At 35.1% G+C, this 12413-nt stretch overlaps 1 pseudogene; it reads right to left on the bottom strand.

Moving 5' to 3' along the window:
* Positions 1 to 1493: 1493 nt before the first annotated feature.
* LOC130051278 (low-density lipoprotein receptor-related protein 4-like) overlaps positions 1494 to 12413 on the bottom strand; it is a 60379-nt pseudogene continuing 49459 nt past the window's right edge.

Below are 12413 nucleotides of genomic sequence, written 5' to 3'. Positions count from 1 at the left end.
AATGACCCCTCCATATTTGTGCATTTTCTTCATTTTCTCCCCTCTCAAGGAGGCATGTTCCATCATTTGAACAACTTAAATCCCCTTTACCCAAGGCTGATTTGTGACAAATTTGATTGAAATTGGTCCAGCATTTATACAGAAAAAGTCGAAAAGATCAAATGTTTACGAACAGACAGACATACGAACAAAATTTGATCAGAAAAGCTCACTTAAGCCTTTGACTCAGGCGAACTAAAAGTTGATCTGTGTGCTTGATAATTAAATCATGTAGCAGATCTAGCGAAGGGAGGAGGATAGAGGGTTAAAAAAATCATCACTGCTATGCACCCCAAAAACGGTTGGATCCCATAGAAAAATTGTTTACCTGGAAAAAAAAGTTCAAAGAAACACTGCATATTTGTAGCATTAAGCGCCACAATAGCAACGCTTAACGTTACAAATATACAGTGTTTCTTTGAACTTTTTTTTTCTGGTAACCCAATTTTCCCATGGGGTATCATTAGCTGTTTGGCCTGCAAATTTGTGGTTGTATCATTAAGCTTTGCAACAACACTGCAAGTAGAACGCTTAATGATACAATCAATCATTAGTAGGGATTGTATCATTAACGGTTTATATTGTGTGTTAATGCGGTAATTTGCATCATTAAGCGTTGCAAATACACCCCTTAATGTAGTTTGTATCATTAAGCGTAATTGTTTCATTAGCGGTTTCTACACTGCACCACGAATTTGTTTATAAGTAACCTACCTCGATTTTAAAACCGATCATATGCACAACAAGTTCTTGCGTATCGAATCATTTGAAATATATAAACACCATATGAAGGTGATAATGGAATATTGCGCGAAAGTGTGGGAAGTTGACAATGTAAAAGCTGAAATCACCCCGTTTATCATAGAGTCAAGTTGTAAGTTTGTCGATGGTATCTATTTCCAATAGAATATCTAAGTATGAAGCAGAAGTAGACTGTTTGGTGTCTTTTATTCAGAGTTGACATAGATATATCGAATAGACATATGAATGAAAATTATTATTTTCAATGAATAAAACGTTGTTGACATATCTAAATGTCGTATTGAAGGCCAAAGAGAGATACTTTTTTCTTCTCACATAGAAGTTTTTTAATAAATTCTGCTTCATAAGAATACATGTAAAACCATATATGGGAAACCACCAATTACTTTCCAATCGATAATGTGGCTTCTGCGTAAATTGTTAGAGGAGTTCTGGAAACCCGGGTGTATTTGTAGAAATAACGTCGTTTTTTACCCCATTTTGAGGGTAAAATGAAAAAGTCCGAAACCTTATTGCATATCTACATGGCACCGCCTATCAAATTCCGAAAATTAATTGGTTATTGCTTGAAAGAAAAGATGAGTTTGAGGAAGAAAAAAAGTGTGCCAGACGGAAGTATCAGAGTAACAAACACTATGTCCGAAATTTCTTTAGAAAGTGCGTGTATAAAATAATTAGTGTGACCTTTAAAGGGACATTGACATGATTTGAGCTGAAAATTTTCAAATTTTATTTTTTGATTTTTAATGTTTCGAATGTTAACAAAGATATTACTAATGATTTACAAAAATTTGAATGTCAGTAGTCAAGGTACATGGGAGATACAGAGGTCACAAGTCCTTGCTATGTAAATAAGACTCATGCCATGTTTTTGTTTACATAGATTAAATATACGAGTAAAAGTTTCGTTTAAAGCAGATTCATTTTTCAATTTATACAGTGTAAGTGAATTCTTAACACAATTAAATAGTTTGTAGTGTTTGACACATCTCATTTTGTTATAAACACGCTATTTTCTATTAAGCAGTCTATTGTAAACAAAAACATGACACGAGCCTTGTTTATTTTGGTTGAACATTATAAATACTTTAGTTAAGCATTGTAAACAGTAAGAATGGAAAAATAAAATGTAAAAGTTTTCAACTCAAATTGTGTCCATTCCCCTTTAAATTAACATTTAAATATATTGTGGGGCTGGGGTATACTTTGCTAAAGGACATTCTCTAAGATTTTTTCACAGATTTCGTTTGGTTTAGCAAATTGAACAGATCTTCAGAACTGAAAATGGAAATATTCAACACACCCGTAGTACTGGTAAAATTTATATACAGCAAAGCATTCCAAATTGACTGCATTTAACAAACTCATAACACTAGTGATGTTAAGATGCAGCAAAACACTCCAAATTTACTGTAACTTACTTTGTAAACACTCCTACTTGATACATATAAAACAAGGAGTTCCTTGACGTGAAAACTTTGATAGATCTTGGTATTAAAAAGATTGGACAGTAAACAACTTAATCCCAATGACGTAAAACCAAACAAATGACATAGAAAATGATTGGTCATCACACTGTCTCTAATATGCTATATGATAAACAATGTTATTAAATGAAATGCACGATGTTGTTGAATTAAATCCCATAGATTTGATTGACTAAATGGTCATTGACTTAATAGCAAGTTTAATAAATCAAAACATTCAAATTAAATACGAAGGATGACATGCTGTTGAATTAGCATCGTTTCAGTTAGAGACCAGATATGGGGTGGAGATAGGTTCCTTTCACTGGATCTTCGTAACCGGAAGTGAATGTGTCGACAATGGTAACGTACTGATCTGAACCCGGACGTTCTGGCATGTTACTGCCTGTCAAGTATCCGCCATTTCTGAACGTTAAGAAAGAATTGGCATCCGTTGTAGACGATCGTTTGTAAACGCATCTACAAAACAATATGGTAACGTCAGATTTCGATGGATGGAGAGAGAGAAAATACCTAGATTAAGAAATACTGAATTATATATTTCTAATATCTGGATACAATTTTATTTTGATTATAGAGTTCTTAATGATACCTTATGAGTGAACAAATGAAGATCCCAATGGATTTCTTTATCAACATCTGTATTTTTCAGACAGACTACTTGAAATGACGCATTGTTGTCATGACATAGAAACAATTTTGAACTAGCATCTGTAAGAACACGATTAATATAGGGGTTGGTGTTTAGGAATAGGTGTTCCAGCTCTATTTCTTTCCGTTATTTTTCTGTTTCTCCATCCCCTCCCTATTTCCCCTTCCAAATTCCCTTCCTTATTAAATTTCCTTTCCCCTCATCTGTATCCGGTCCTCTCATTTACGTTGAAGTACGTTTGTTAAATATTTGAATGTATATCAACTTTAATGCTCAATGGGGATTGAAACTAGTAATATGACGCACAAAATATAGATTTAAACATGAAGCCGTCAATGACAATCAAACTGAGGATTGGTGATCAAACAAGATACCTTCGGGTCTTCATGGTCACCTGAGTATCACCTAACAAGGTATTAATACCAAAAGTGTTGATAACACAAATATGAGATTTATCTTAATGATATCAAATCAGACTATGCCGAGTATTTTGATTGAGCATTGTTCACGACCCCCACTATATCATATATACTTCAGTGTTTAACAGTTCTCTATGTTCTATTTTGAGATTCTCCTGTAAACAAGGCGGTATGAAAATATAGTTGATTTCGTTCCAAGAAAAGATGAAGGTGTATGTATCTAGAAAGCATATCAATATTGTTATTCCTGTCCCTTGAAATGACTTGAAATTTATTTTTCCATTGTATTTGTATTTTATGATTTAGTCATGTAAGCGTGATGTTATTTATCAAAAACTATTACTGATAACATGGGATTGGAGCTTAAAAGGTCCGACAACGACTCATCCCGTTCTTGTGTATCTAGTTTGTATATTCAATATCTAACGACCTTCATAAAACTCTTCAGAAACGTTTTACTTGCAAAATCGGAATTTTAATATGATAATATCATATTTCCCTAGCTGCAAATTTGTATTGTGTATCAGTTGAATGTATATGTGTTATGCATTTAGTCAGTTGCATCAAAGGTATATCAATCATAAATGTGACCAGTCTCCGATATAAATTAACTGTTACCGAAAAAGGTTTTCACTTCTGAACATGTCTATAAGAATTAAGATATCTTGAACATTCTGCCTAATCTGATATAACTATACACATATGTACACTAATAAAATGGTGATGCAGGCACATATAGCAACACCCCTCCTCCATTTTTTACAACTGTTTTCTTGATTTTTACATGCAAAGTTCGGTATATTGACTGCTCCTCTTCACTTTTTTAAACGTAGTAATCACTGGTGATGGAAATATAAGAGTGGAGCGATGAATGTATTACTTTTGTAAACATTTGTTCTTAACAAAGAAGGATAACTCTAATTAATTTCAAATTCGGGCTCGGATAGCACCCTATTCTCGTACAAAAGTAGATTACAAGTCAATGTGTTTGTTTTCTTCCTCCACAGTGTCAACAAAATCAGTCACGTAAATACTACTACAAAATTATATCGAGCAAAGCCATCATGGAGGCTATTTTGCTCATTTAACTGCATGTAGGAGCACTTACGACAATGTAGAGTTACGATTGATATTGGTCGTAAATCGGAACTCGTAACTTTTAGTGAAACGGTCGTAAGTACTACGTTCACATTTACATCTAAGTTCACGATCTACGATCGCTTAGTGAAACGGCTGTCTGACCCAAATTCTGGTGTATCCAGAGATTCGTGATTGCCCTACATTTGATTTTGTATTCTTCATAGGATTTATGAAATTGATCACACTTCTTAACCTGCAATTTTTCATTGTACTGTATATATAATGCTGATCATAAATATTTTGATAAGAGTGTTAAGCTTTCGAGATCTCCAAGACCTATGACAGACCTAGGTTGTTGATCATCATCTCTCTCACACTCCACTATCTCTGTGTGTCTCTTCCCCTCTCTATCTGTACCTCTCCCTTCATTAATTTTTGTTTTGAGAGTATTCTTTAAAAATCCCTTAATTTCCTTCCTGAATGATTTTGATATCAACAAAATATCGTGGAATGAAGTCCTAACTTGACCTTCTTTCCTTGCTTTATAATATCCGGGTAGAATTCTGTATTATATATATATATATATATATATATATATATATATATATAGTGTGTGTGTGTGTGTGTGATAAACATTTAAGATAGATAGCAATAATTCTTTCTAAATATACAAGTAACTACTACAGTGGTAAAGATTATTCGAGGCTATAGCAGTGAAGATTTTTTCTCATGCCAATATATATATACAATGACGAGGGACTTTCGTTCCAAAAGACTCGTGACCTTCACTTCTAATCCCGGAAGCTTGGAAAATGTTAAGCGTTTTGTGTTTGACACACTCAGGGATCGAGAACCGAGGTCGATCGTTCCGGTTGTGTGCTCGAGACACCGAGATCAAGAACCGAAGCCTAACGTTCTGGTTGCGAAACAAGCACCCTCATTACAAACGTTACCATGACTGTTCCACTCAGTGCAAAAATCTATGACTAAAAATGTGTGCACGTGAGGTATCTCTTGACAAGTGAAAGTCTTCAGGATTCCTGATTAAAAATGGTCATCATGATATTTGTAATGGAAACACATTAAAATCATGTACCGTTACTATTACCAAAAACTGTGCCAAAGCACTGAAAAATATATATCATCAAGGTCTAAGTCACTAGTAAAATATTTGTCTTTCCAGAGAAGTTTAAATCATATCGTCATGGCCAGTTAGTGTAACACGTCACCCCTGAACCAAAATAATTATTTCAAGGTCAAAGTCATTGGATATACGTTTATCAAGACTTTAGTGTTGCAATGAAGAAACACATTACAAGTAATGATGGTCTCCTCCCCTAACATTCACACAAACCCTACATCTCTGATGGTATCCTCCACTACACACAACCCTTACATCTCTGAGTCTGAATATACAATGACTGCAATGTAATCATGAACCACTACTAATCTTATCTACTTGTTTGATACACACGTAACTGTTGCGTTAGCCTCTTGTTAATTTGCATGTTTCGTTTCCACTCCCAAGGCTAAAAAGGGATAATGATCTTGGTAATCGCAATACCAAAATTAGTAAAAAGGGGATAGGTGGTTTCAAAAGATTTAAATATTTTCGAATAAGTACTGACAGAAACAGATCACAGAAGGTCAAAAGAGGTAGACTGGGGACCTGAAAGTATGTGTTATTTTCCAATACAGTCAGACACTACATTAATTGTTTTGTGATGTCACATATTTTACCGATATGGTTTTCTTTTGATGTAACACGCAACAGCAACTATTACAATCACTATTGCAGTAGCCCCCGCAATCGATGATCCGATATAAATGTACGTTTGAACGCCGTCTTTAATTTGCTGTGCAGTTGCGTTTTCTGTAACGAGAATATGGAACAACAATTATAATACAAATGCTAAGGATTTGGATTCATATAATTACTGAAAATGTATCCGAAAAGTTTAACCTAAACAATATGAAATGGACAAAATCGAGGATCATGATTATCAACACATACGAGCAGTTTGTATACAAATATTGCGTGTTTCGCTATTCCAGGATCCTGAATTTGTACAAACTAATTGTAGAGAGACAGATACAAAATTCTTTGCGCAAAGGACCCTGCATTGTTCTCCGACTCGTCCTCCACAGGAAGCAGACAAATTACCATTACTAATTTCCAACGGACAAGTTATTTTTGGGAAAAAAAGTAGTTATTATAAAAGTGTTTTTCTCCTGATGTGTTATGTAATAGACACAAAATGCCCTAAACCAGACACTAGTGTGAAATCATAACAGTCCCAATTCAACAATTTAACAAATCGAACCACTTTAATGTACCAGTCATTCTCTCTTTCCTATTTCCACTTTAAGAATTCTTTTCTTGAAAAAAAAGGAGAAGAGAAAATCGGACAGTACACGAATTGTATTATCATTTAGCGTAACATTTACAGATCAACCCTTTTTTTTCACCTAATCCACGTCAATAATAGGGCTCTGCATTCTAGTATTCCCATCTCACGTTGTACCATTATTTGTAGTGAATTTACTTAACTTAAGGGTTAGCTAATTATTTGTCAGAAGGAGAGGTGTGTTTGGGGGATGAACATGTATATTTTGGCAGTTTTATATCACCAAATGTACCAATGATTAAGAACACCAGAGACCTGTGTATTTCAACAATCGTCCAGGCTACAGAGTAGTGCATATGAAAATACATGTAAAAAGTTTGAAATCTGTATCTCACAAACGTTATACCATCTTATCAGTTTCCCTCATACTTTAACATCTTGGAAAAATCCACGTGTCAAGGAGTGATTTATTATTTTTGTTAAAAAAAAATGACAAGACAGTAAACCTCCTTGACACGTGGTTTGGTCTGATTGTAGATCCACATTGTCCTGACACCCACATGTTCTTCCGAATGGCGTAGGAAAGCAAAATGTGCTGCAGTTGCCGTTCTTCCTCAAACAAGTTGTGCTCACTACAACATAGAACGTTTGGCGTAATATGAATCAAGTATCATACTATACATCTCATGCATTTTCCAGACGCTAATTTTCTTACCATCATTCATATCATTTGCATATATAGCAAGACTATCAAGTCGACCAAGATCATGCGATTTGTGATATAATAAGAATTATTATTTCAATTATACGGACTGTCGATTCCATGCAGTGTAATACAGATATTGCCCATGCATCACAATATTCATTAAATGAGCTTCATTATCCGTCGTCAGAACTCGTCTGTTTCCGCCATTCAAATCAGAATACTCGATGCGGTTCTTTAGTCCATCCGTCCAGTAGAGTCTCTCAGCTACAACAGAATTATACACATTACACCACATAATTTCGTTCAAGGCATTACTGAAAAAGCAACGATAATGCAGGATTTGAGATGTATTTCCTTACATGTATAATCAATTGCAAGACCGTTAGGCCATCTAAGATCAGTTGTTGCAATATAAATTTTCGACGTTCCGTCCATATATGCTCTACCTATTTCAGTTATATTTCCAAACTCTGTCCAGTACAAGAAACTAAACATGGAAAAGGAAATCAAAAGAATTACATATTGTAACTTTGCCTTCGTGATGCAATAATTATTGTAGTTATTACACACCCTCAGAAAGAAGAAATGAAAGTAAACAGGCTTATAGAATAAATGTCCTCGTTCAATGTGGTTGTAATTTATTAAAACCCAGTCTTATTTACGTAGATATTCTATGAAATTGTGCATATATACGATCAAGTACTGCCAGTCGTGGACATACCCTTTTGATGGGTATAGCACAATTTCTCTTGGTCTGTGCAGGTTAGACAACAAAGTCTTATGAAGGGATATTTTTCGATGGACCACTCCAATATAACTCTGACTGGGGGTTGGTCCCACTGCGGTGTAGTAAATGATTCCTGTTGAATAGTCAATCGCCAAACGATCAGCATAAGCAAAACCTGTGAAAACGAAAGTTAGATGTGGGCGGTTTGTATCATATCAATTACAAAAGTTTACCAGTACTCGTATTAGTATTTTTTAGCATATATAGAGCTTTATATAATCAACAAAATTACCCTAAAGCTCTTTACATAAACAGAATACTAAATGAAAGAACAATAAATACATAAAAAAGACATAAATGATATTAAACTGAGGTAACTAGGAATTGGCAAAACTATATATTGTTGTTGTTTTTGTCTTTTTAAAGTTGCATCATACAATTTATTAGATAGACAGGTCGACAAAGGATGTTTACTCCTCTTAGGCACGTGATACCAGGTCCGGGTTTTACCAGATCTTTATGTTCTACTCCATATTATGAGTTATGAGAATGATCACTGTTCGTTATCTTCACCTTTACATTGGTCACTGTTCGTTATCTTCACTTTTTCATTAATAAAATTGAAAAGTTTAATGATTTTTGATCTCACTTTATAGCTATGGGGCCGGGGAGAACGCGTATGTGTATATGTATAATAGCATACCTGTTGTGTAGAATAGAGTCGTGTTCTGTCCATGTAGCGAAGTGGACATAATAGTTTTCGTCGTGGTATCGGAGTAGAAGATTTCCATTGTTGTTTTATCAAATGCGATCCCGGGAACCGTCCTTATACTTATTGGTAATTTAACCAGATTCCCCGTGCTAATGTCGATCTGTAGGATTCTTCCGTGTGAGTAATCCGCGACCAGAATGAAATTGGTCGAGAACACGCCTACAAAATGCAACAAAACATATAATTTGCTATTAATGGATTTTAATTATTTTGAACATACTTTTTCACATTTTTCATAATTTACAAAGAAGGATAAAAACATGACAACAATGTCTGAAAAGTTGGATACTAAACTAAGTTATTACTCACTACTGTCACATGTTTTCAAATCTGATTGAAGCTGAAGACCAAGGTCGCATTCACATTTCCGCCCGCTCCGTGTCGGTATACATATATCTTCACAACCACCGTTCAGGACATAACAACTACCTGTAATTGAAGACGTGATAAATGTATTTGTCACATACTTACAGTGGTTTCTTTTGTTGTTCAGGAATTGTATCTGGTTATCATCAATAGGGTTTTGTTGTCGCATATGTAATAAAACGAGCTCACCCCACCTTGTTATCGCATGGGCGGTACTAACATCAGAATTACACAGTAGAAACAAGACAGGGATAATTCAGTTTTGGTGAAGTTACTTTTGCTGTTTCACGGGCGAAGCGTGTGCCGATCGATGTCTGGGGCGTTGGAACAGACGCGAAGTCTTATGTAACAAATACATGTATACACATACCTGTGACCGTTTTTGCAGTCAGTAATGTTAAATAGTTTTCTCTCTCTCTCTCTCTCTCTCTCTCTCTCTCTCTCATTTTATAAAGAGTTTGCTAATGCAAGTCTTTAATCCTTTTCCCACTTTAATTCTTGTGTTATGTGATAGATACAGGGATAATCAGTTTCCATGGTCAATGTTATTTACCTGGAATTTACCTGGCCAAGAGATAGTTGTTGTGTATATTGTTATGATATACTCAGGAAATTTCTCAGGTTATTACAAATTATGCTTAGTGTTTTGATTTGTGCAAAAAAAAATTGAAATTTCTACCTACATGCATACCACATTTCTATTTCCCGTAAACCTTCAAACTTGGTCATATCTATGTATTGCAAATGACAGGTTTAGCCCATTTCTAAACCTTTGCTTTTTAAAACTTCTAATTAAATTGTTATATATCGTATATAAATAATTTCCTAAATATAATATTATCCGGCGTTTTCCGGGCACTTCCTGTTGTCCTGGGAGTTCGCGGTGTCGTGGGTGTAGTAGGTAAAATATCCATGTTTCGAGAGAATGAATAAATCCAAGTAGATCTGTGTACATGTACAACCAAATGAAGAATGATCAAGATACCCCTCAATATAGACCGTCTGTAGGGTTTCTGTAGCTGTAGTGTGTGCGTAATGGTGGTATCCCAAACAGAAGCTGACACGAAGTCTACTCCCTCTCTCTCTCTCTCTCTCTCTCTCTCTCTCTCTCTCTCTCTCTGGTTTCTGTGGACGTAGTGTTTGTGTAACGATGACATCCCAAACAGAAGCTGACACGAAATCTACACCCCTTCCTCTCTCTTTCTTTAGGGTTTCTGTGGACGTAGTGTTTGTGTAACGATGGTATCCCAAACAGAAGTTGGCACATAGTTAGTCTACCCCCCCCCCCTTCTCTCTCTCCCTTACTCTCAATCATTGACTAAATGAGTAACTATTGTCATACGTATGCAACATGCCATATTATTTCATCTATATTATTGCTACAGTTTTACACATTTCTCTCTCTTTCTCTCTCTCTCTCTCTTTATGAATATAAAACCGTGATAAATTATAAATAGCTCAATCTCTCTCTCTCTCTCTCTCTCTCTCTCTCTCTCTCTTTATAAATATAAAACCGTGATAAATTATAAATAGAAATATCTCAATAGCTCTCTCTCTTTCTCTCTCTCTCTCTCTCTCTCTCTCTCTCTCTCTCTCTCTCTCTCTATGTATATATATATATATATATATATATATATATATATATAAAGCCGTGATAAATTATAAATAGAAATATCTCAGTAACACACACACACACACTCTCTCTCTCTCTCTCTATCTCTCTCTCTCTCTCTCTCTCTCTCAATATAAAGCCCTGATAAATTATAAATAGAAATATCTCAATAACTCATTTATGCTTTTTTACTATTGTTTGAATTTATAATCCATGTGGTATCTCAAACAGAAGCTGTTTTACGGGTAAAGCGTGCGCCGATTGATGATGGGTGTTGAAGCAGACAGGAATTATTATGTAACAGATATACACATACCTGTGACCGTGTTTTGTTAAAGTCAGTATTTGTTAACTCTCTCTCTCTCTCTCTCTCTCTCTCTCTCTCTCTCTCATTTCATAGTTTGCTAATGCAAGTCTTTAATACATTCCCTACTTTAATATTTGTGTGATACAAGTTTTCTTAAAACAGTTGTACAAAATACATGTATATAATTAAATTCCTGAAAAATCATTTATGAAGCCACCAATATGTGATTGATACTTACAGGGATAATCAATTTTCGTTAAGTTAGTTTTGCTGTTTTACGGGTAAAGCGTATTGAATTTTATATACACATGCATCTATGGCAATCTACCATTGTATTGAATGTATGGTTCAATAATGTAAAATGAGAAGCTTTTGAAATATGTGACAAGTCGGTTATCTTCTAGCATCCTCGTAAAATTCACATTATCAAGAGGTGGGCGGTCCTTCTATCACTCGTGCGCTCCGCGCACTCGTGACAGAAGACCTGTCCGCCCATCTATTTGATAATGTGAATATTACTCGGATGCTAGAAGATAACCATTACGTAGCTGCGATAACACCAGACTTGAATGATGATATCATGTCATAATATAGCGGTAGTCTCGTGGTTAGAGCGATCGGTTTGAGATCTCGGTTCGATCATTCATTGATTCCTAGACGCAGACATTTAAAATCGGCAATGAATGTTATTCCGCCAGTCATTATTGAATGTGAATATCACGATCCTTTCAAATACGATACAGTGAACGTAAATATCTTGTCACGGAAGGCATTGGCACAATTATGAACCAAGCTACTACTTCTTTAAGTGTCATGTATAGGTCTACATCTGTGACACTTCCGTTTAAGCCGGTATCATCTTTATATACGTGAAAATATTTCGAATGGGGCGCAAAATAACAAACAAACACTCCCGCTACCAAAATTAATTTATTCTATCATTACCGGTCATCAGGAATCCTTGAAATGAATTAGATCATTAGAATGAGTAACATGAGAAGATAGATTTCTACAATGGCGTGCATTTATATAAAACTTACTTAACATACACTTGACGAGGAGCCTTTTAACTCATCACCTTTCAATTTGCACACTTACGACGATGGTGAAGATTTATAGTGCAGACTGCCCAGATG

This window comes from Ostrea edulis, chromosome 1 (assembly GCF_947568905.1).
Source record: "Ostrea edulis chromosome 1, xbOstEdul1.1, whole genome shotgun sequence".
Classification (NCBI taxonomy): domain Eukaryota; kingdom Metazoa; phylum Mollusca; class Bivalvia; order Ostreida; family Ostreidae; genus Ostrea; species Ostrea edulis.
Note: the sequence above shows the minus strand (reverse complement) of the source record. Positions and strands in the feature narration are given on the sequence as shown.